Below are 26,148 nucleotides of genomic sequence, written 5' to 3' on the forward strand. Positions count from 1 at the left end.
GTCTGGACAGTAGGGATATATATAGGGCGTAAACTACCAGTAAGACTTTAGTTTGCTGAAAAAGTTTCTTGGATAAGAAGCGAAACGTCCGACACCTTCAAGGAAGTACAGATGACGGCTGAAGAAACCTTTTCATCAAAAAAAAAAATGTTGCAGCCCCAAACAGGATGAGCTGAAAGCAAGGGAATTCTTTCTGAAGGCAAAATCTTTTCAAATGAGTTCCGATTGGCATAAAATCAAACCCAACAAAGAAGTTTCCTGAAAAGTTAAACTTGCAGGTATGCCAATTTCCCTCATCGTCATCTGTCTGTGTCTCGTGTGTGTGTGTGTGTGTGTGTGTGTGTGTGTGTGTGTGTGTGTGTGTGTGTGTGTGTGTGTGTGTGTGTGTGTGTGTGTGTGTGTGTGTGTGTGTGTGTGTGTGTGTGTGTGTGTGTGTGTGTGAGCACGACAGAGATAGAGACCGTATGAGTTCTGTAACCTTTCATGGTCGAGTAGCCACAAAGCCACAGCACATTTATTTAAGTCGGCACAAAGCCAGTGCTGCGGCACTATATACTGCATGTATATTTATTAGTGCATGACCTGTGCAGTTCACTTATCTAGAAAGGACCAGTGAGGTGTTTGCAGTGGATGTTAGTATAATCAGGTTTTAAATGTGGCGGAGAGAGAAGTGGCTCCCATCAAATTAGCCTTCCATTCATTCCCATTTAGAGGCTGCAACAGCTTCACTTCATCTCCTGAGTCGGGATCGCCTCTCAACGTGCAGTCACAGGCTCTGAGTCATCTCACCTCGCACGTAGTGGCAAAGATTGATGCCTTGTCAAAAGTATATTGCTCTTAAATTGCGGCTGTGCTTTGGGTGGTAAAACTATGTAGTTCATGATAACAAATTAGCAAGTGGTTCCAGAAAAAGAGTGCAAAAATACAAGAAGTGCCCTTTTAAAGGGTTCCCAAATTTAACTGCCTCATTTCATTCTCCCCAGCAATGTGCTGCAATGCATCAGGAGGTAAAAATAGCACTCAACAAGGCAATTAATGGCAATGCATCTGCACACAGTTTGGGAATAATTTGTGTCTGTTTACACCCAAAGCTCCATCATCCCTCATATATGGAACATAGCATAAATCAGAATCAGAATACCTTTATTATCTTCTGGGTCATCGTTAAACATTATCACGGTTTCCAATAGCTGTAATTATTCTTATATTCCCTCCAAAAAGCCATTCTGTTGTTATTTGCATGTGTTAATGCTTCATACACAACTTCAGGGGCATTTTTTCCTTATCGATGATGAACAAGTATTAATGTTCAATGTTATATAACATTGGGAACAGGTCTGGCTATAATGCAGTTCCCAATCGCCACGACCATTAACGTATTGCTAAATGACTTCAATCAAACATGATTATTGTTATCTTTTTAAATGTGGATCCAAACATGTCTCAAGGACATATCATTTGGATAAAACCTGACGCAAAAGTTAGCTCAATTTTGTACATCTATCATTAATGATGAAATGAAGATCAAGACAAAACAAACATAAAGCACGCAATTGTATGAATATCTTTGTATTAATATGATCTGTGTTCCTCCCTTTAGTCTCCACACTGTGTTCTGATTCATTTTGCATTCGCAAAATAAAAATTAAGGAGACTAATTCACACTTTTTCATCCATTGCAGTGGGCTGCCATTCTGACATTCAACTACCCTCTGCTGTCGAATAGACATGACAAGTGCCCTCAGGCTCGCATTGCCAACATGAGATAACCAAACCCAGAAAAATGGTGAGATGTTATATAATTTTCATTTTAACGGCACATGTTGAGAACTTGTGATGGTGTTGAGACATGATTTAAAAATTAATATCACACGAAAAGTGCCGGTCAATGCAGAACATTGAACGCTGGAATATCTAGAAGTCTAGATTGTACAACAGTTTGAAGTTGAGCTAAAATGTTGTGCCGTTCAAAACTTAATTATTAGCACTGCCTACACCAATAAGTGTTAAAATACAGCTCAGTGGAGATTTATTTTAGAGAGGAATTTTAACACAACTTCAGCTGAAACACAGTGTGTCAAGTGTAGAAAATCAACAAAAGCTAGAAAGAAAAGACAAGGTTAGAAGTTTTGGGGACAGGGGTTTGGACAGTATATATATATATATATATATATATATATATATATATATATATATATATATATATATATATATATATATATATATATATATATATTTATACTAAAGTCTCCTTACGTCGATATTCTCGGGAGGTAGAAAAAATGTGGATATAACCGTACTGTTGATATCTCCGTCCTGCGCCGAACTGCATTAACAAAAGCTGCCAAAAGAGGGCATCCAAGCGCCATTTAAGAAATGGAGCTGGCCATGAGCTCGCCATTTTGTGCCTCTTTTTTTTCGGGTGAGAGATGCTCCCCCAATGTTGCCTCAAAATGGCACATATAATTCTTTAATCGATTGCAAACATGTATGCTTTCCTCTTCAGAACTACAGTGTATTTGAATCATATTCATAACTGGATGTGTAACAAGAAAGCATATTATCCGAATCTGAAGCCATTGTTTGGATTAACAAGCAATGCAAGACGTCTTGGCGTGAAGTCATTTTTATTGGTGTTTTGCATTTGAATAAAAAATGACATCGGTTGTCCTTTAATACACAGTATGGAATGTATGGTAATTTTCAAAATCATCACGCTTCAGCAGACAAAACAAGAAACATTGTTGCAAAAAACTATTGCATTCATATACAGTACAGTGGGCATGTACATAACACAACAGGGCAACGCTTACATCTTACTGTATTATGTATGCAATTTAAAAAAGTCATCAATCTTCTTGTCCTTCCCATTTTTACCTTTTAACACAAACACTTCAATCTCGTCTGCTACACACGAGCTAGCGTCTGAAAATGAAAATGGCTCTGCTACACGGGAGCTGGTCACGTAACAAACTCACGTGACCAGGTCACGTGACCAAGTCGACCAATGGCGCGACCGATGGCGTGTATCGATATAAACATAGCAAAATGGCCGGCGGGAGATGAAAAAGAGCACCGTAGTAACCGTATTATCGTAAAAACCACGAATTGTACTAAACGGAACTAATTATACATAAAAAGACTACAAATGTGCATGGGAAATGAAAATAGTGTCGTAATAAGCAGTATTATCAATATAAACGATATCGATATAACGAGACTTTACTGTATAACTGTTTAATATATTTTTTTCATTTGATATTTCCATGATGACAGGTGAGGCACGGCCACTGAGATAGATAGATAGATAGATAGATAGATAGATAGATAGATAGATAGATAGATAGATAGATAGATAGATAGATAGATAGATAGATAGATAGATAGATAGATAGATAGATAGATAGATCATAATTTTGCTGCTGTGAAATGTAAATTTCTCCACTGCGAGACTAATAAGGGCAAATCCAATCCAATAGATATTGGCGAAAATTATGCCTTCCCCTACTGTGATAGTGGAGATTTGTGAATTCCGATTCACATAAAAAAAACAACAAAGGGTTTTCCTTCTTTTCCTAAAAAGGGCTCTGAAAAGTTGAACTGGCAGGAAGGCCAAGGGTGCTTGTTGTGTTAGTGTATATGCCTCTGATTGTGTGTGTGTGTGAGAGAGAGAGAGAGAGAGAGAGAGAGAGAGAGAGAGAGAGAGAGAGAGAGAGAGAGAGAGAGAGAGAGAGAGAGAGAGAGAGAGAGAGAGAGAGAGAGAGAGAGAGAGAGAGAGAGAGAGAGAGAGAGAGAGAGAGAGAGAGAGAGAGAGAGAGAGAGAGAGAGAGAGATAAAGACAGACGATGTTAAACTGGAAACTTTGAGTGAAGGACTCTACAGGCAAAAGTAAATTAACACTTTTTTAGAGGTTACGGAGAGGCTGCAGCAGAATATGAGCCGCAAGTATGCATTTACCCCCAGTTATAGTAGGAAGATATAGAGCCCCAGAACCTTTAATATAACACACAACGGCTCATGTATTATATCATTTTTTATTTTTTATGCACTTTTATTTTTGGATTAAATGCTGTAAATATTTTAGTCCCTGCAATTGATGCTGTAAATCCCCTTTCAAATTGCTGCTGTGGATTGCAAATTTCCCCATTGTGGGACAAATAAATAATAATAATAATACATTTAATTTCAAACGACTTTCAAAACACCCAAGGACACTTTACAATAAAAACAATAAAACAAAGCACATAACAATAAAACCATAAGTAAAATGATACATAATAAAATAGCAGATTGAATTAGACATTGAAAGCAATTTTAAACAAATGGGTTTTGAGGTAGTTGAGGTAATAGGGAGGGAGTCAATATTACGGATGTTGGGTTGAAGTGGATTCCAGAGTTTGGGAGCAGAATGGCTGAAAGCTCTGCATCCCATCGTGGTGAGACGGGCAGAGGGCACATAGAGGTGCAGGGAGGATGAGGATCTGAGGGACCGAGAGGGAACAGAGATTTGAAGCAGGTCAGAAAGATAGGGAGGGGCAAGGTTATGGATGGCTTTGAATGTAAACAGAAGTATTTTGAATTTGATTCGACGTTTAACAGGTAGCCAGTGAAGTTGCTGGAGAACAGGGGTGATGTGGTGAAAGGAGGGGGTTCTAGTGATGATCCGGGCTGAATAATTTTGGACGAGTTGGAGTTTATGGAGACATTTCTGATTGATACCGAAGAGAAGTGAGTTACAGTAATCGATGCGAGAGGTGACGAGACTGTGGATGAGGATAGCAGCGGAGTGAGGGGTGAGCGAGGGACGGAGACGGTTAATATTACAGAGGTGGAAATAAGCAGACCGAGTTATGTTATTTATATGGGAGTGAAAAGATAGTGAGCTATCGACGATGACACCCAGACTCTTGACCTGAGGGGAGGGGGACACGGTTGAACTGTCAATGGTGAGAGAGAAACTGTTAGTTTTGTGGAGGGTGGATTTGGTACCGACAAGGAGAAGTTCAATTTTTTCACTGTTAAGCTTGAGAAAGTTATGGGAAAGTCAGGATTTAATTTCTGAGAGGCAAAGTGAGAGGGATGAAGGTGGAAGAGAGGCGTCGGGTTTGCTGGAGCGGTAGAGTTGGGTGTCATTTGCGAAGCAGTGAAAGTGAATGTCAAACTTACTGAAAATATTGCCAAGAGGAAGTAGGTAGATAATAAAGAGATGTGGGCCCAGGACAGACCCTTGAGGCACACCAGAGGACACAGGAGAGGACTGTGAGGTGAACGAGTTGATTTGAATAAATTGTGAGCGATCAGAGAGATAGGAATGAAACCAGCGAAGTGGGGTGTGGGTGATGCCTAGGGTGGAAAGTCTGTCGAGCAGGATAGGGCGGGAAATGGTGTCAAAAGCTGAGGTCAGGTAAAGAAGGATGAGGATGGAGAGTGAACCGGCATCGGCTGCCATAAAAAGATCATTTGTGATTTTTATGAGAGCCGATTCAGTACTGTGGCGGGGGCGGAATAGACTGGAATAAACTGGAATTGTTCGTAGACACAACTGTATTTTCAAGGATTTTGGCGATGAATGGAAGGTGGGAAATAAAGGTTTTCTGATTCTGATTCTGACAAAAATGCATTTCTGTCCTGAAATTGTCTCCTTTTCTCACTAAGCAGAAACACTTTATTTATTACACATTGGGAATGGACTCCAGCAGCTGAGTTATTAAAATTAGTATCAATAAGTAAAAATACCTCGATTTGAGATTGTCTCATGACCCAATCAATGATTATGAAATTATACCGCTCGGAGAGCAAGTACTCCCTTCAGAAAAACGAGAGTCAGGTCATGAATATAGATCAGTGGATGACTTTGCTATTGACGATCAAGCAATGAGTGGAGAAAACAATACCGCAAGAAACTGTCAAATGTTATTATTCAAATAAACAATCCGGTGAGTGTAACCATCCACGGGTGTATCTGTTCTGTTCCATTTTGTTTTAAAGCTCAAACATGTCATGCCAGAATCAAATCCTTTTTGTTCAGCTGTTTGTTTCAACAGCTGTGACTTTAGTTCAGTCATAGCAAGACTGTTTGCAATTGCAATTTAAATTTGCTGAACAGTTACATCTAATCTTTTTTCCTCTTTTGTCCTTTGTTCCGATCATTTTTTTCTTTTTTTTTCTTCCCTATACCTACATTTCCTACATGTGCTTTTTTGTGTTTTTTTGTAATTACGACAAGCGACTGACTTAAATTGTGAAGATTAGGTATTTTTAATAATCTATTTATTTGTTTATTCATAGTTTTTTTTTCACAATCACAACAGTTGTTAAGGTGTTCATTCACTTTGCTCTCAGCACAACCATTAGACGGAGCCCAAATGCTGTTCTGTCGAATTTAAAAGTCCATAATCTGTTCACATTAAGTCATATGCACATGGAGAAATGCAGCCAAACGCGACTGAACTGGACAATTGCTAAAAAAAAATGACAGTAGCCTACTCACATGTAGCATTTGCCCACTAAAAATATGTGCTAAATAGAAACCGGGACGTGACGACTGGGAGAATTGCCGCACAAATGCTGGAAAATGGCCGCCCCTGTGTGAAAATTACTTGGAGAGGCACAGCACATAAAGCGACAGATTGGTGTGCAGTGAAACAAAAAAAAACTTTTTATTTTACAATCACCAATCGGTTTGGAATACTAAGTCCCAGTTATAGCTCATTTTTAGTCAGAGTTAATAAAAGTTTTCGAATTTGCCCAAAATAGTTGCTTGAAACCAAAATGCTCGACTCGCTGTTCAGTTTCCGACGTGCTATTTTTCCTGCTTCCTGTAAATACATTATCAACATTCAGCAGGGTATTGAAATAAATATTTTTGGTCTTTAATTTGCAAGACAAATTGAAAAAAAAAAACATTTTGCTCTTGCAATGTCCACCACCCTGATGACATGCATGTTTACACACCAAAACACAAAATAGATGTTGTAGGAGCTCTGCAACGTATCTTCAATTTATTGTCACGGATTGCGAGGTGGTGATGGCAGATGTGGATCCCAAAAAGCAGGCAGGAGGGAGCAGCAGGTTGTATTTGAGAAAATGTATTAAAATAAAGTCAACAGGAACAAAATCTAAAACGTTAAAATCATTTGAACTGAAAAAAAAACAAAGTATCAAAAGAAAAACCAAGAGTAGAACCCTGGCAAGATGAAACAAACGCATGCACAGCATACAATGCGTGGACAATGCATACAATTGCATACAAAGCATACAAAGCATACAATGACCCGACGCCGAATGGTCGTGCCGGAAGTCCTTTTGAGTGTCACTGATTGGGAACAACCAGCACCTGCGATGCAGCAGGCAGGGCTGAGAGCGCTACCCGTAGCTCGCCAATCCAAACGGGGCAGTTTGCCACTGATCGGGACGACCAGCACCTGTGCCGGTGTTGGCGGGGCCGACAGCGCCACCCGTTGGTCGCCAACCAGATCATGACAGTACCTCACCTTCAAGGGACTGCTTCCAGAAGTCCCAACAGTCTCCCAAAAGGTCCAACTAGCCAAGGAACCATTGCCTCTCCAGCATATCATGGGCGACGGCCTGATGGGAACGGGACTCGGCCTGAAGTGGATGTGGACGCGGCACGGATCCTCGTGAGCGTGAATGCGATCCATCTCGCACGTTCATGTGACGACGCATGACTCAACGCGGACGTCGCACTGCCAGGCGCAGAGTGGCCCCCCGGACGGCCGTATGGGAACAGGTCTCGGCCGGACGTTGACGTGGGCGTGAATGGCCCGGCAGCAGGAAACGAGACCAGTCCTTAGCCGCTTCGGGATCCAGCGGTGAGTGGGGTCTCGTACTGACGTGAACGCGGATGTTGCACGGCTCGTTGTGGATGCGACTCAATTCAACATGCACGACGACGCGGAGCTAGATGTGGGCGTGCACTGCCCGACACCCAGTGTCACCCTGGACGGCCAACTGGAAAGAGGTCTCGGCCAGACGTTGACGTGGATGTTACGGCTCGTCGAGTGGACGTGGACGTTGCAATGCCCGGGTCCGTTCCCATCAGGCCACCGTCTATCATATGCTGGAGAGGCAACGGTTGCGGTCTCCACCATTGTTCCTTGGCGATTTGGACCTTTTGGAAGACTGTTGGGACTTCTGGAATTATTATTAGGGAGTACATCTTAAGTTCCCGTTTGACTTGGCCATGTTTCAAGACAGATGACTCATCTGTGTTGCATCCCTTTGACTGTTATTTTATTTCCAATTTGCCATTTTAATATGAAGAGTAATTACGCTGTGTGATATTAAAACCTCTTGCTACCTATAAAAAATACAATCTGCTTCTGATGAAATATGGCCCTGGAGCTTGATACAAATTACAAATGGGCTCACATACAATATAACGTTTTTTACAGAACGAATTGGGATGCAGGAAATGTGTTTCATTTTTAAACAGCCATGTGTGTGCGTGTTTACAGTATGTATGTGTGTGTTTGTGTGCTTCCTGGCCTGTATTTCCCTGAGCGTCAGGGGTGCTTGTAGATAAATGGCCGATTGGTATTGACTTCAATTTTGAAAATGCTGCCCTACACTTTTCTCTCTGCAAAATAGCGCTGCCCCCAGCGAAGGAAATCCAGGACTGCTATGCCAAACGGAAATGTATTACTGAGGGTCACCGGCTCAAATTTTCGGGGATTGACTGCCTTCACACACACACATACACGCGCCCGCACACGCACACACACACACACGCACACACACACACACACACACACACACGCACCCACACACACGCGCACACACACACGGGCACACACACACACACACACACACACACACACACGCAGACACACGCAGACACACGCAAACACACAAACACACACACAAAGTCGAAAGCAGCCCCTGTCATGACAGATCTTCTGATGTGTGTTGAGAGCTCTGTTCCCATGCTGCCACTGATGAAACACAGCAGTGACAGAGCGACTTAAGAGTGACGGCCACTGACCGACTGAAGGCAGGCCACAGGCTGAAGTGTCACTGCTAGTTTAGACCCGCCATCACATCCCTTTTTACCCATACGGGGTTGATTCGTATGATTCAACTCATTTGTTGTTTACAAGCCAAGGCAGCCCTGGCAGCGGCCCACGCTTAAATGGATGAAAAGCAATAGATGGAGATTGTGTCTTGAAAGCTCCCATAAAACAAACTTGCACTTATACTTCACATAGATTTGGATTTAGCTCTCACCACAGGCTTTAGCTGTTCACGCGGATTTTTGCAAACTGTGAGATGTGACCAATGGCGGGAAGAATCGACAATGTCCAAGAAGTAAGGTACAGCCAGTCATTGAACATGCAAATGCACCTCATTATAGCAGCACCACTGACTGGTGGTGATGTCACTTGGCCACATACTGTATGTACACATTTGTCATTCTAAAATTATCTGAAGCGTTTTACAATCACAATTGTACTTTTTTTCATCTTCGATGGAGCATTACTGACATTGGAATGTTACTCCAAGTTTGAACAACATTTAATCATCTTTAAATTGAATTATATGGCTACAATTTTCAATTTACAAACACGCATGTGTGCACAAATACACGCACACACACACACGCACACACAACCACACACACACCAATGCACGCACACACACAGAATCACTTTCACAAGACATCAAACATTGACGAAGTCCCTTTTTAGTGCTGTCTGTTGGCACAGTAACTCAGAGCTAAAGGAAGTCACACGCTCACAGAATGTTAATAATGGCAAGCCAATCACATTGCTGGATGTGGAGGGGTAATGATATTTGCATAAGAGAGGTGAGGGAGTCCAGCCACAACACACAAGCTCTCACACATCACAGCACCAGTATCGCGGTTTGAGTGGTTGAGTCTTAAATAAATAAATACATAAATGCTTCAACTTTTTTCTCCTTTTATTTGAAAACACATTTTTTAAGAAGAATTCGTTTTGATATTTTGAGTGGTCGAGGTTATGATTAAATATTTTTTACTGTTTGAAGATCACCTCACCTCAGATTAAAAATAATGAATCAGAGTTTAGTTTTAGAAACCAAAATGCTTCCCATGAAGATCACCCATATCAAAGACAATTCTATCTTTGCGGCTAGGCGGCGAGGGCAGGCTTGTTTCGACCTTGCTGAAATCAATCATAGTACTAATGAGATACACAAATATAAATAACCGGCTATTAACTGGGAGCTACCAGATGTGAAGACAAAAAAAAAGGATAAATACACTGCAGCAACCTGTTGGAACTAATTCCTTCAGGAGTAAGGGGGTGGAGGTTTACTGTTATAATCTTTACCTTTCATAATTGCTGTTATCGGCATCCCCTGCATTCCTAAAGGTGGATAATACTGTTTTTAAACAATGGGATTATACAGTAATGCAGTATAATCTGAAATGGAGTTAGTGGTGTTTCGAGAACAATTAAGGCAACGTTAAAAATCAGTGAGCGAATTCTCATGAACACTGTGTAAGATTTTTGAACGGATGACTTGAGATAGAGGTAAAAAGGTCAAATTCGACACGATTATTTCATGTTTTAGTGAGAATTCATTTCATTGGACAAAAACATGAATACATGTGGATCATGTATCGACTTCAACATCCTATTGTTGGCTCCACAGATCAGCCCAGTTAGTTAAACACACAAAAACAAATCTCTAATACATTGTATCGTCTCAACCAAAAAATTACCTTCTTTTCCTGTGTATAAGGCACACCCAAAAGTCTTACTTTTCTTCATAATTCGATCCTCGCCTTATACGCAAGTGCGTCTTTTATGTGAAGTTATGTTGAGGCAAACCAGGTCTCGCAAAAACTGTCAACAGCCACTGACTCAATTTTCCAAAGTAGAAGAAGCATTGTGTACCCATAGCCTCTCCTGTAGCGCTTTATAATGTGGTGTTATTTATATTTCAAAATAATGTCACCTATTTCTATATTATATTTGGAAAACTTTTTCCATTCATTGAAGGTGCGCCTTATGGTCCGGTGTGCCTAATACAGTACAGTGGAACCTCGGTTTTCGTACGACTTACAGTTTGAACAAATCAGAGTCCGAACAAAATATTCGAGAAATTCTTGCTTCGTAGTTCGAACAACAATCGGAGTTTGAACGCCGGTACGACGCGTGAGTGCGTACGCGAGGGTGGGATGCTGAGCGGCGTACGGGTGTATAGCTCTCTTCGTGACCAACTGTTGTCGCTTGCAGATGTGCTGCGTTTTGCTCTCGCGTTTAATATAAGTGTACGAAGAGTTTTAGCCCCTAATCATGCCTCCAAATAAAGTAAGTGCTGCTACAAGTGAAAAAAAGAAAAGTAGTGCATACAACTATTGCATTTAAGAAAGAAATATTAGCAAAATATGAAGGAGGTGTGCGAGCGTCTGATCTGGCTAGTGCAGCGGTGTTGACACTTTTTTCAGCAAGGGAGCTACTTTTGAAATGACTAAGTCAAAATGATCTACTCATTATATTTATTGAGAAATATAGTGAAGATTATTGCAATTTATGTTGATGTATATCCGCATATGTTGCACAACACAAGATAATTATGTCAATTGTTTGCCATTACCTGAGTTCACTCTGATAACTGGCAGACGAGACAACCGCACTTCAAATTGTCATTGTGAAAAAAAGTCATCCTCTCATTCCGTATGAAAGTGATACGTTTTTTCTTCTTAGTTGGTCCAGCTCTTCCACTTTTTTATACTCTATCTTACGTTTAAGGGGAAAAACAAGCGAAAAATTAGGATGTAACTAACGACATCCTTGTTCACTTTGCAACGAAGGGACGTTGTTTGAGCTCGCAGTGAGTCTCTCAATGAGATGTCATTTGATTGGTTCTCCGGTGTATCAATCAAATAAAGGGATGGCTGATTGGCTGACGTCGAGTTTTTTTCAAAAGAACTCCACTTGATTTGTTAAGCGTCAGTTCCTGACAATGTCACATCAACTTGTCTTGCGATCTACCAATAGTACCATGGAGATCGATTGGTCGATCACTGAGCACCCATGGTAGGAATACAGCATGGCGAAATCTACGATCAGTACAATATTAAAGAATAAGGCGGCTGTGAAATCTAGTGATGTGGCTATGGGAATGAGAGCAAAGTGTCATTGGATAGATATTTTAAGAGAAAAGAACATCCAGTAGCCGAGTCATCTGTAGCAAAGAGATTTGAACATGTGAGCACCCCTCAGACAGAAGAGATCCCCGAAGTTTTTATGGAAGGGGACTCTCCTTCAAACAATACATTTCCTTCCTCCTTCCACCTGCGCCTTCTGCTGACCACCACAAAGGTAAAAAATCCTATAATTCTTTTCTTTACGAACGTACAATTAGCCTGGGTTACATTTATGTTAATGTTATTTGTGTCTTTGCCATTTTGCTTAACATTTTATACATTGCTTTTTATGTGTTGGTCAGCATTTTAATGTGTAATTTCATGCATAAAATAATGTATAAAATACTGTACTAAAAAGGTAAACATTGGAACGGATTAAAACGATTTACATTATTTGTAATGGGAAAAATGGTTTCGGTGTTTGAACAAATCACTTTTCGAACAGGGTTCTGGAAAGGATTATGGTCGAGAACCGAGGTATCACTGTATATAGAAAAAGTTTAAAAATGCACTATATACTCCAGTGCACGTTACACACCAGAAAATACAGTACTTAATTATTTATATGTGGAGGACTGATTTATGTAAATTTGTAAACTCTACCAAAAACACCCTGGCTGGCCAAAAAAATCAGAATTTTGAGCACGCGGAAATGGCATGATTTTATGTGGAGATATCGTACATCATTTGTGATAAAATATGAAACTGTAATATGACACTCTTCCTGTTAGCAACGCTAAAATACATGTGGAGGTTACCTTCATTTTAATCAACAGGTGTCTAATTGGTCCGTAACATCACATGTTGAGATGGTTTATTTCTCGTTGGGTTGCTGGGCGTATGAAGCTTGTAGATTTATTTCTATGCCGCCTGTGTTTGTAGGTTGTTTGAAATGTTCTGTCACCGTAAAGAAAGACAATTGTCTTTCATATGTGTCATTTGCAATGGACTTTCCAATAGATCGTTGCAATGACAGCAAAAATGTTCATTGACTGCAAATTTCATTGCGGGACGAATAAAGGTATTCTGATTCTGATTCTGATTCTGATTCTGATTCTGATTCTGATTACATAGTGTAGCCCCACTTAAGTTCTGCTTAAGAAATGTGTCTTATTTTCCACCACCAAGAGAGTCACGGGATTAGGGTCTGAGCCGATTCATAGGGTATTACTGTTGCAAGGACCAATTCAGTGTCTCCTCACTGAAACACAATCAATACAATCCCTTGAGCTGTGCGGTTTCTATTAGGAATTGTTTGTCTGCCGAGAGGTGACTTTTGAACAAGGGATTGATGAAACGAAGAGGCTCAGCTGTCGGGTGTGTAAATAGGATCAGAACAACAACGCAACAGAGGCTGTTATTGTTTCATTGATTGACGGATGAGCACGTTTGTGTTCTTGTACATTTTCAAGTGAGTCTGCTACTCTGTATCTTGTAGGTTTTGTCTCCTTTGGCGAACCTTAGAATAGTAATTAAAATGCCTGTGGTAATTCCATTGGTAAACTTTGGTGTCCATCAAATACGAAAACGCTGCACATTTATTATACTGTAATTAAAACTAAAAGGAAAATACTATTTACAGCCAGGCAACATGTCGATACATGTGCCCTATTATTATCTCTGGACCAGTCCAGTGTTTTGTCGATCAGCACAGTCTGCAGCTTCATTTGACCCTCAAAAGAAAATAAACAAAAAGGAAAATGTTTTGAACCTTTTTTTGTACAAAGATGATGGAATATCTAATGTTTTTAATTTGCATTAATGAATCAATGAAAGGGATCTCAATTCAATTTTTTTGTCCTCAAATCGACCTGGTCCCTTTGGCTAGGTGCACTCTGAAGATCTCAATGATCAGTTCAAATTATGTTGAGTGGAATTCCATTTTTGGGAGAAAGTGTTCCAAGTACATATTTAATATAATCTTTGTGGCGGCCCGGTAGTCAAGTGCTTAGCACACCGGCTTCAGAGTGCAGAGGGCGCCGGTTCGCGTCCCGGTCAGGCCTCCCTGTGTGGAGTTTGCATGTTCTCCCCGGCCCCGCGTGGGTTTTCTCTGGGTCCTCCGGTTTCCATCCACATTCCAAAAACATGCATGGCAGGCAAATTGAAGACTCCAAATTGTCACTGTGTGTGAATGTGAGAGTGACTGTTGTTTGTCTTTGGGTGCCCTGCGATTGGCTGGCAACCAATTCAGAGTGTCCCCTGCCTCGTGCCCGAAGACAGCTGGGATTGGCTCCAGCAGACCACCGCGACCCTAATGAGGAATAAGCGGTACGGAAAAATGGATGGATGAATATAATCTTTGTCTAATGTGTGAACCAAATGCATCCCCAAAGTTATCTGCATATGAAGAAGAACACAAACCACATTTTATTCCCAAAACACTATACCCTACAAGTTACAAGAAATGTCATGATTGAATTCAAAGACTCTCATTCATGATGCCGTTTGAACGCCTGTGCACACGCTTCTCTTCGTCTTGGTCATCTGCAAAGTTTGAATCAATGGCAGCTGATCAGAATAAATGAAGCACAAAGAGCTCTCATCTGTGATAGTTAAAAAAATGAAATTAGTACCTATTCTCCATCACGCTGTGTTTTGTGGATCCCCCAGTGAACAGCAGAAAATGGCGAAATCGTGATTGGGGAGGAAAAGGAACCGTGAGTGAGGGTTCATGAATACAGGCCACATTGATCCACCGCACTCCTTTCTTCTCCCTGCATGCACTCCTATAGCAGTTGACGAAATGCCACTCTGGCACTTTGCTGTGAGCGGCTACGCAAGACGTGGGCTGCAGGGAGCCCAGGAAGACATCGAACAGTAGCTAAGGAAAGACAATGACTAATACCAGCTGCTAATTAGATCAGTTGATGAAGCTGCTTTGACGAAATAGCATCTAGCAGCGACTAATGTCAAGTGGCAGTCCCAGTCGCAATTCTACTGGAGATCATAATTTTAAGAACTGACTTTACCACCGTCGGACAATTTGGTCAAACTAGTGCCGCTTTATTGCTCTTTTTGCACGTGCGTTTGTGTCTGTCGCGTCCGTGCAAAAGAACCCGCCTGCTCTCGGCTTTGTACCTTCAATTATTTCCAAAAGAATATTTCCGGCCAGTCATCAAAATTTGCTGCACAATCTGTCAAAATTACTAGTGTGTAAAATTATGGTGCAATTCTTGATAATGCAGCAAAACACTCAAACGTAGTCGTAGTCGAGTATGACTGATAGCTGTCTGTAATCACCATATAGTCTCTATACTATAGAGACTATATGGTGACTACAGACATCACTATAGAGTCTATAGTGATGGGCCTTGCACACATGTCCGCCCCTCACACACTAACACAGATTCTGACATTCAACATATGGGCAAAGGTTTAAATTTCTCTTGATTGCCAACAGAAAAAAAAACAACTTCACAGCCACCCAACCAAACATGCTGTGATTGCTTGTGAATGTATTCAAAATCCACTTCATTCAAATAAAAAATCAGTTTAGGTCTGACATCTCAAATGTAGAAGTAGATCAATGTTAAAATCTTATGGAAAGTCATTACAAAAGAGTGTTACTGAGGCAAAGAGAACCAATGCATATTTATATATTAGGTATTAACTGGCTAAACTGTTCGCCAGATTGTGCGTTGACTGCCTTTGGGCATCAGATTAGACCTTGCAGCTGGTATACAAATGTGCCTGTTGCTTATTTATTTTGTTACTGCTTGTTCAGTAAAGTGATTAAAAGCTAACTGGCAGCTATACTTGTCTTTCCTTAACCACATGTGAGGTGTCGATGAGAAGGTTTCTTCAGCCGTCATCTGTACAAAAGTGAAGGTTTCGGACCTTTCGCCTCCTATCCAAGAGGCTTCGTCAGCGAACTAAAGTCTGACTGGTCGTATCGGCCCCATTTATATATCCCTAATGTCCAGACCTGGTGGCGCCGGACACAGCTATGATAGGTCCCTACTCTCAGGAACCTGGAACCTGAGGAAACTTTGGCATCATACGATGTGACTTCTCTCTTTACATCTGTCCCAACCCCAGCAGCAGTCTCAGTGGTGAGGACGAGGCTGCTGGCGGATGTTTCTCTGCATGAAAGAACCAAACTGAAACCGGATCACATCTGCCAATTATTAGAAATCTGCCTTAATACTACGTATTTTCAATTTCGGGAAAAATTTTATAAACAAATCCATGGTTGTGCTATGGGCTCACTAGTTTCACCCATTGTGGCTAATCTTTACATGGAAGAACACACCAGAAAATACAGTACTTAATTATTTATATGTGGAGGACTGATTTATGTAAATTTGTAAACTCTACCAAAAACACCCTGGCTGGCCAAAAAAATCAGAATTTTGAGCACGCGGAAATGGCATGATTTTATGTGGAGATATCGTACATCATTTGTGATAAAATATGAAACTGTAATATGACACTCTTCCTGTTAGCAACGCTAAAATACATGTGGAGGTTACCTTCATTTTAATCAACAGGTGTCTAATTGGTCCGTAACATCACATGTTGAGATGGTTTATTTCTCGTTGGGTTGCTGGGCGTATGAAGCTTGTAGATTTATTTCTATGCCGCCTGTGTTTGTAGGTTGTTTGAAATGTTCTGTCACCGTAAAGAAAGACAATTGTCTTTCATATGTGTCATTTGCAATGGACTTTCCAATAGATCGTTGCAATGACAGCAAAAATGTTCATTGACTGCAAATTTCCCCATTGCGGGACGAATAAAGGTATTCTGATTCTGATTCTGATTCTGATTCTGATTCTGATTCTGATTACATAGTGTAGCCCCACTTAAGTTCTGCTTAAGAAATGTGTCTTATTTTCCACCACCAAGAGAGTCACGGGATTAGGGTCTGAGCCGATTCATAGGGTATTACTGTTGCAAGGACCAATTCAGTGTCTCCTCACTGAAACACAATCAATACAATCCCTTGAGCTGTGCGGTTTCTATTAGGAATTGTTTGTCTGCCGAGAGGTGACTTTTGAACAAGGGATTGATGAAACGAAGAGGCTCAGCTGTCGGGTTGTGTAAATAGGATCAGAACAACAACGCAACAGAGGCTGTTATTGTTTCATTGATTGACGGATGAGCACGTTTGTGTTCTTGTACATTTTCAAGTGAGTCTGCTACTCTGTATCTTGTAGGTTTTGTCTCCTTTGGTGAACCTTAGAATAGTAATTAAAATGCCTGTGGTAATTCCATTGGTAAACTTTGGTGTCCATCAAATACGAAAACGCTGCACATTTATTATACTGTAATTAAAACTAAAAGGAAAATACTATTTACAGCCAGGCAACATGTCGATACATGTGCCCTATTATTATCTCTGGACCAGTCCAGTGTTTTGTCGATCAGCACAGTCTGCAGCTTCATTTGACCCTCAAAAGAAAATAAACAAAAAGGAAAATGTTTTGAACCTTTTTTTGTACAAAGATGATGGAATATCTAATGTTTTTAATTTGCATTAATGAATCAATGAAAGGGATCTCAATTCAATTTTTTTGTCCTCAAATCGACCTGGTCCCTTTGACTAGGTGCACTCTGAAGATCTCAATGATCAGTTCAAATTATGTTGAGTGGAATTCCATTTTTGGGAGAAAGTGTTCCAAGTACATATTTAATATAATCTTTGTGGCGGCCCGGTAGTCAAGTGCTTAGCACACCGGCTTCAGAGTGCAGAGGGCGCCGGTTCGCGTCCCGGTCAGGCCTCCCTGTGTGGAGTTTGCATGTTCTCCCCGGCCCCGCGTGGGTTTTCTCTGGGTCCTCCGGTTTCCATCCACATTCCAAAAACATGCATGGCAGGCAAATTGAAGACTCCAAATTGTCACTGTGTGTGAATGTGAGAGTGACTGTTGTTTGTCTTTGGGTGCCCTGCGATTGGCTGGCAACCAATTCAGAGTGTCCCCTGCCTCGTGCCCGAAGACAGCTGGGATTGGCTCCAGCAGACCACCGCGACCCTAATGAGGAATAAGCGGTACGGAAAAATGGATGGATGAATATAATCTTTGTCTAATGTGTGAACCAAATGCATCCCCAAAGTTATCTGCATATGAAGAAGAACACAAACCACATTTTATTCCCAAAACACTATACCCTACAAGTTACAAGAAATGTCATGATTGAATTCAAAGACTCTCATTCATGATGCCGTTTGAACGCCTGTGCACACGCTTCTCTTCGTCTTGGTCATCTGCAAAGTTTGAATCAATGGCAGCTGATCAGAATAAATGAAGCACAAAGAGCTCTCATCTGTGATAGTTAAAAAATTGAAATTAGTACCTATTCTCCATCACGCTGTGTTTTGTGGATCCCCCAGTGAACAGCAGAAAATGGCGAAATCGTGATTGGGGAGGAAAAGGAACCGTGAGTGAGGGTTCATGAATACAGGCCACATTGATCCACCGCACTCCTTTCTTCTCCCTGCATGCACTCCTATAGCAGTTGACGAAATGCCACTCTGGCACTTTGCTGTGAGCGGCTACGCAAGACGTGGGCTGCAGGGAGCCCAGGAAGACATCGAACAGTAGCTAAGGAAAGACAATGACTAATACCAGCTGCTAATTAGATCAGTTGATGAAGCTGCTTTGACGAAATAGCATCTAGCAGCGACTAATGTCAAGTGGCAGTCCCAGTCGCAATTCTACTGGAGATCATAATTTTAAGAACTGACTTTACCACCGTCGGACAATTTGGTCAAACTAGTGCCGCTTTATTGCTCTTTTTGCACGTGCGTTTGTGTCTGTCGCGTCCGTGCAAAAGAACCCGCCTGCTCTCGGCTTTGTACCTTCAATTATTTCCAAAAGAATATTTCCGGCCAGTCATCAAAATTTGCTGCACAATCTGTCAAAATTACTAGTGTGTAAAATTATGGTGCAATTCTTGATAATGCAGCAAAACACTCAAACGTAGTCGTAGTCGAGTATGACTGATAGCTGTCTGTAATCACCATATAGTCTCTATACTATAGAGACTATATGGTGACTACAGACATCACTATAGAGTCTATAGTGATGGGCCTTGCACACATGTCCGCCCCTCACACACTAACACAGATTCTGACATTCAACATATGGGCAAAGGTTTAAATTTCTCTTGATTGCCAACAGAAAAAAAAACAACTTCACAGCCACCCAACCAAACATGCTGTGATTGCTTGTGAATGTATTCAAAATCCACTTCATTCAAATAAAAAATCAGTTTAGGTCTGACATCTCAAATGTAGAAGTAGATCAATGTTAAAATCTTATGGAAAGTCATTACAAAAGAGTGTTACTGAGGCAAAGAGAACCAATGCATATTTATATATTAGGTATTAACTGGCTAAACTGTTCGCCAGATTGTGCGTTGACTGCCTTTGGGCATCAGATTAGACCTTGCAGCTGGTATACAAATGTGCCTGTTGCTTATTTATTTTGTTACTGCTTGTTCAGTAAAGTGATTAAAAGCTAACTGGCAGCTATACTTGTCTTTCCTTAACCACATGTGAGGTGTCGATGAGAAGGTTTCTTCAGCCGTCATCTGTACAAAAGTGAAGGTTTCGGACCTTTCGCCTCCTATCCAAGAGGCTTCGTCAGCGAACTAAAGTCTGACTGGTCGTATCGGCCCCATTTATATATCCCTAATGTCCAGACCTGGTGGCGCCGGACACAGCTATGATAGGTCCCTACTCTCAGGAACCTGGAACCTGAGGAAACTTTGGCATCATACGATGTGACTTCTCTCTTTACATCTGTCCCAACCCCAGCAGCAGTCTCAGTGGTGAGGACGAGGCTGCTGGCGGATGTTTCTCTGCATGAAAGAACCAAACTGAAACCGGATCACATCTGCCAATTATTAGAAATCTGCCTTAATACTACGTATTTTCAATTTCGGGAAAAATTTTATAAACAAATCCATGGTTGTGCTATGGGCTCACTAGTTTCACCCATTGTGGCTAATCTTTACATGGAAGAGATGGAGAAACAGGCCCTCACATCCTTCCCAGGGACAAAACCTAGACACTGGTTTAGATATGTGGACGATACTTTTGTCATAATTAAGAAACAAGAAATTCAATCCTTCACAGATCATCTCAACTCTGTAGACTTCAACATTAAATTTACTCGTGAGGACATTCAAGAGAACCAACTAGCCTTCTTGGATTGTAAAGTAATTATAAAAGAGGACAGAGCGCTAAAAACAGAAGTCTTTAGGAAGGCTACGCACACTGACCAATACTTACTTTTTGACTCTAACCACCCTTTACAACATAAACTAGGAGTTATCAGAACCCTCCAGCATAGGGCTAAACTAATACCAACTAGCACTGAAGGTAGAGAAAAGGAGTCAAAACATATCAGGAGAGCACTCACTAACTGTGGGTACCCTCAGTGGTCATTCAACAAATGTCAGAAAGAAAGAATAGCGAACGAAACCAATAATTCTCAAGATTCTAAAAGGAGAGGAGTAGCAGTACCGTACATTGCATGAGTTTCTGAAAAATTACAAAGAGTCCTTTGGCAACATAAAATTCCTACTTATTTCAAACCGATAAACACGTTAAGGCAAAAATTAGTGCATCCAAAAGATAGGCTACCAAATGAAAAACAAAGTAATGTAGTTTATTCCATACATTGTAAGAATGAAAATTGTAAAGAGCAGTACATTGGGGAGACTCAACAAATTCTCAAAAAAAGACTTTATCAACATCGCAGGGATAATACTAGTGGGCCTCAATCGGCAGTACATTTGCACCTAAAAGCTACTAACCACTCATTTGACGACAATGAGGTTAAAATCTTAGCGAAAGAACATAGATGGTTTGAAAGGGGGGTAAAAGAGGCGATTCTTATAAAACAACAAAATCCTTCATTAAACCGGTCTGGTGGTGTGAGGTTCAATTTGGATCGTTCATACAATAGCCTGCTCAGGCAAAACAGGTTAGGCAACTTTCGCAATGCTGATGAGGGTCGTTATGCTGATGAGGTGATACCGGGGGGAGTGGGGGTAATAGGCCAATCGTTAGTCAGGAATGTAGGAACAATCAGTGGGGCCACAGGGGGGGGTCCCGCGCCCCCCCCAACCTGAGAGTAGGGACCTATCATAGCTGTGTCCGGCGCCACCAGGTCTGGACATTAGGGATATATAAATGGGGCCGATATGACCAGTCAGACTTTAGTTCGCTGACGAAGCCTCTTGGATAGGAGGCGAAACGTCCGAAACCTTCACTTTTGTACAGATGACGGCTGAAGAAACTTTCTCATCGATGGACCACTCCTGTACGACTGAGAGCTTACACAGACACATGTGAGGTGGATTACAAGCAATTCTTTTCGGGGCATATCGTATTAAAATATCAAATGACATAGACCTTATCATAGATGTGTACTTGTGTCAGCCATTTCTGCTTTGCGTTAGACACATTGGATTTTTTTATGTGTAAAATAATCATAAATTGTTGACATTTGTACTCCTCCTCTTCCTTATTGTGACAAAAATGTGAAGTAACATGATCATGATCAGAGCAGAACAAAATTCTGCAAGACAGAGAAAAAAAAACATGTTGCCAAACCAGATATTTAGAAAAATAAATACATAAAAAATGTCCGATACAGTGAGACCAGAATGGGTGAAACTGAGATGGCGAGACACAACTGATTTTTCTTTTTGGGTAAAGCGTGTGTACCAATGTCGTAAATATTTTTCACTGCTGTCGTTCGCCAATTAATTGAAAGCACACAGAGTTGGAGCAATAACCTAGCAAACTTGCTGGAATGGCTTTTTGAGGCACACACAAATGTGTTTGAATTATTAATCTTACGGAATTGACACACCTTCACACAAAATGCAATGTCAGACGACAAAGTAATTCCATAAAACTGATTTATTACTCACTGTATCAATTTCCAGCATGGCATAACTCTTCTCAGGATGCCATTTCACACATTCCAAGGAGGAAAAGGACTCCAACTGTGTCTGCTCATCTCTCTCCAACAGTTCAACCTGGATCCGTGACTGATGCCCAAGAGAGAGAGAACAATACCGCGGTGTACAGTAGACAGGGGTGGAGGGTGTCCATAAACACAGCAGGCGGGAAAATTAATAAATTCAGTGTGTTAACTGACCTTTCCATGCTCATGCCCCCTGTAATAACATTGGCATTGCAGCTACAACCATGGGCCATCAATTACGTGGCCAAATATGCCATCACCACCTTAACTAACAGTTGTCTCTCTGCATGCTTTACTGCTGTCAACCCCCCCAATGGATGGAAAATATTGAAATCCTATTGAAGTTCAGACTTATTACCTCAAACGACATTATAATTTAAATATAGGGTAAAGTCTTTTCTCATCTGTTAATCAATCTTTTTTTCGGTTTACATTCCCTTGAAAGATGTTCTTGGATTCAATAAATATATACTACATTTCTTAACTGTGTCAGTTAGCAGTTTTTTTTGACGACGATACTAGTGCAGTGTGTTCTACCGGAAACAAATTCCTTGTGTGTTCTACATACTTGGCAATAAAGATGATTCTGATTCTGATTCTGATTCTGATTCTGATTCTGATTCTGATTCTGTTGAGTGGTCACAATATTGTTTATTTTTTGTTTTTTTTCTTCAAAGGAATTGCTTTTTCTTTTTGCCATTAGGAAAAAAGGGGGGTTGTTTATTTACCTCACCTTGTTATTCTTGGTCACAGAGGCTTTGTATCTATTCTACTTCGGAACGTATTTGGAATATAATTAACAGGATTTTACTGGTACCTAGAAATATTTTAAGCCTCGAATTTGTGTTTTGGTGAATCGTCCATTATGGCTGCCATTGTTATATTCCAAAGCAAATGTTGGCAATATTTAACTTTGTTGTGAAACACATTTTCCCAATTTTATTGATACTCCAAAAGTATCTAATTGCTTGTATTACAGATTGTGCTTGAAGTTTACTGTTGTATTCTGTCTGTTGTTGTGATTTAATGCTTACAGACATCCTCTATTGTAATACAATGAATGCAGTGACGTGCGGTGAGGTTCATGGCTGGTGAGGCACTGACGTCATCAGTCAGATTTACAAACATGAACTCTACAGAGTAGCTTATTCACCATTTTATTGGCAACAGTTAACGTGTTTTGTTTCAAATATCATGTCAGCATTCTTTATATAAACCGCAGCATAGAAAAAAAAGAATTAAAAAAATGTTATCGTGTTACCTTTACTTATAAATGAAGTCCACGCGCCGCTCCTTCTGAAGAAAGGCATCGATAATTTCTTTGTAGAAGCCTTCCTTATCTTTCTTCAGTTTTAAAAGTCTCTGTATTTCGTTCAATTAAGATATGTAATCCTCCATTCTGAAAATAAGGCCAAGCAACACGAAAAAATGACTGGATGGTTGTACTTAATTTGCTAACCGTTTACTGTAGCTTGCTCTTACTAATTCTATTATTCTGACGCAAGAAAAATCTGTAATCACCAGCGCCCCCTGTCATGAGGCAGGAGAACAGTGCGCCTCACCGATGCACAGAGTTTTGATGAAAAATAAAATGAACACTGTAGTACAGTGTTTATAATGTAAAGCGACTCTACGTTATATACACCACCTAAACTGTAGAAATGTAGTTCATATACTAAAAGTCTTTGAACACTTTAATAGCGATATGCAGAGGGACAGCAATGCGGTCTCACTGCAGAGCAAGCCAGCACAGTTAGCATAGTCATTGTGCAATACATGGTGAGGCTCAGCCGGCTGCTGCTTCACCGCTCGTCTCAAGATAGTATTTGAACGTAAATGAGATTTTGAAAAAAAATCCAAACATGGTGAAGTTAAAAGGTAAAGAACTTTAAAGTACCAATCACAAAATAAATATAACTGTTTAATGTATTTTTTTCCTTTGACATTTCCATGATGACAGGTGAGGCCGTGCCTCACCTGCCTCCCCTGACTGCACGTCAGTGAATGAATGTAAGTGCAGCAATGTTGCCGCATACAAACAAATTTCCCACAGGCATAATGCACATCATCCTATATGCCAGGTACACTGTGGTCCCTCGGCAGCTTACCTCATATAGCAGCAGCATATCCATTCACCATATCAACAAATAGTTAATGCAATCGATAATAATGCTCTGTTTTGACAGAGAGAAACAATTTAATAAAATGTGTTTTTTATTCTCGTTATTTACAACTCAACTGCATCATATTGTAAACCATTATATAATCACAGAATATAAAAACTTCAATAGTTTTCATTATTTAAATGTAATATATTTTTTATTCTATCGCATGTATAATTATTAAACCTCTTTTGGGAAAATATAGCCACTTAGTATGCTTGGACATTTAGATAATATAAGAATATTTCATTTTCTTTTACATTGTCTCACGGCTGTTATTGGGTGGTACTGCCGCAGAGCAGTACCCTTATATTACGGAATGTCCTTCCATAAAAATCAACACAGAATCCTGGGAGGATCTAGCCTCAGACCGCTCCAGCTGGTAAAGCACACTCCACTTTCGGCTGCAGGACGGCGAGAAAGAACTGACAAAAAAGGCAGTGAAGAAACGTGCATGCAGAAAGGATTCCGCAGCCAACAAACCGGGACCATCACCAGCAAACAGACCAACAGCATTACACATATGTCACTCCTGCGGCAGGAACTGCCACTCTCGCATTGGGCTTTTCAGCCATGGGAGGCACTGTACAAGCAAAACAACATAGGACAGTCATCCATGGTCAGCCATGACCGATGGAGGCCGACGACGACCTTCCATAATCATTTGTCGTGTCCTTGTTTAGGATGAAAATGGTGTAGCCTGTACTACCGGAGAAAAAAATCTTGTGTGTTCCACATACTTGGCCAACAAAGAAGATTCTGATTCTGATTTTACTCTCCCTAAGGCGACATTGGGGTTTCCATCCAAATGTTTGGTAATTGGTGAAGTGAGTTAGTGAAAATACGAAAAAGAAGAAATGTGCAAATTATATCCATTTCCATGTGCCACTACGGAGGTGGACTTGCGATACTTTACCGCAAGAACTGGAGAATCCTTCAAGTTTCTATCCAGGAAACCCAATCTTTTGAATGTCTTGCGTGTAAAATTTCTGGACCCTCACCCACCATCATAGCCACTGTATACCGTGCACCAAAACCACATTGTGACTTTCTAAAAGAATTCTCTGAGGTCCTCACACACCTCTCCACCCTGTCACCGAATGTAATTATTCTCGGAGACTTCAACATCCACATGGACAATTCCACTCTTCCCCTCACTAAAGACTTCACCTCCTCACTCGACAGCCTTGGTCTGCACCAATTCTCGGATTTTCCCACCCACATAAAAGGCCACACCCTGGACCTCATCTGCATGTCTGGCCTTACCCCTGAGAATTGCACAGCTGATGAAATCCCTATAACAGACCATTTCCTGGTTTCATTCAATGTTTCCATCACTCTCTCTCTCCCCAAACCACCCCGTGTCATCACATATCGCAACATCAAGGACATCAACGTTGCCACCCTTGCTGAGATGATTGCCACCCTGACTCTGGACCACAACTCTTCTCCTGATGAACTTGTCTCCCGGTACAACGCGGACCTCACGAACACCCTCAACGCCCTTGCTCCTGTAAAGTCCCGGTCTGTTCAATTTACCCGACCTGCACCCTGGTTCACCCCCCATCTCCGCTCCATCAAGACAAAGACTCGCCAACTTGAAAGACTTTACAGAAAGTCCGGGCTCACTATCCACAAGGACATGTATGCAACTCACCTTACCCTTTATAAGGACTCTATCTCACGCGCAAAATCGCTTTATTACTCTGGACTCATTGATTCAAATTCTGGTAACTCACGGGCCCTCTTTTCCCTCTATCACAAAATCACACAATCTCCTATTTCTCTCCCCTCACACTTTTATTCCTCTGAGACATGCAACACTCTGCTGATGTTTTTTAGCGAAAAGATCAACAAAATCCATCAGCACCTCGGGTCCTCTGTC

General features: G+C 41.0%; 1 long non-coding RNA gene across 1 annotated transcript; it reads left to right on the plus strand.

The window, feature by feature from the left end:
* Positions 1–7: 7 nt before the first annotated feature.
* Positions 8–22,697, plus strand: LOC148898036 (uncharacterized). Its single transcript, XR_016115036.1, has 3 exons — positions 8–278; positions 1,683–1,786; positions 22,061–22,697. It is a non-coding gene; the product is annotated as an uncharacterized LOC148898036 (long non-coding RNA).
* The last annotated feature ends 3,451 nt before the right edge of the window (positions 22,698–26,148 follow it).

This window comes from Hippocampus bargibanti, linkage group LG05 (assembly GCF_051943395.1).
Source record: "Hippocampus bargibanti isolate YZ-2025 linkage group LG05, ASM5194339v1, whole genome shotgun sequence".
Taxonomy (NCBI): domain Eukaryota; kingdom Metazoa; phylum Chordata; class Actinopteri; order Syngnathiformes; family Syngnathidae; genus Hippocampus; species Hippocampus bargibanti.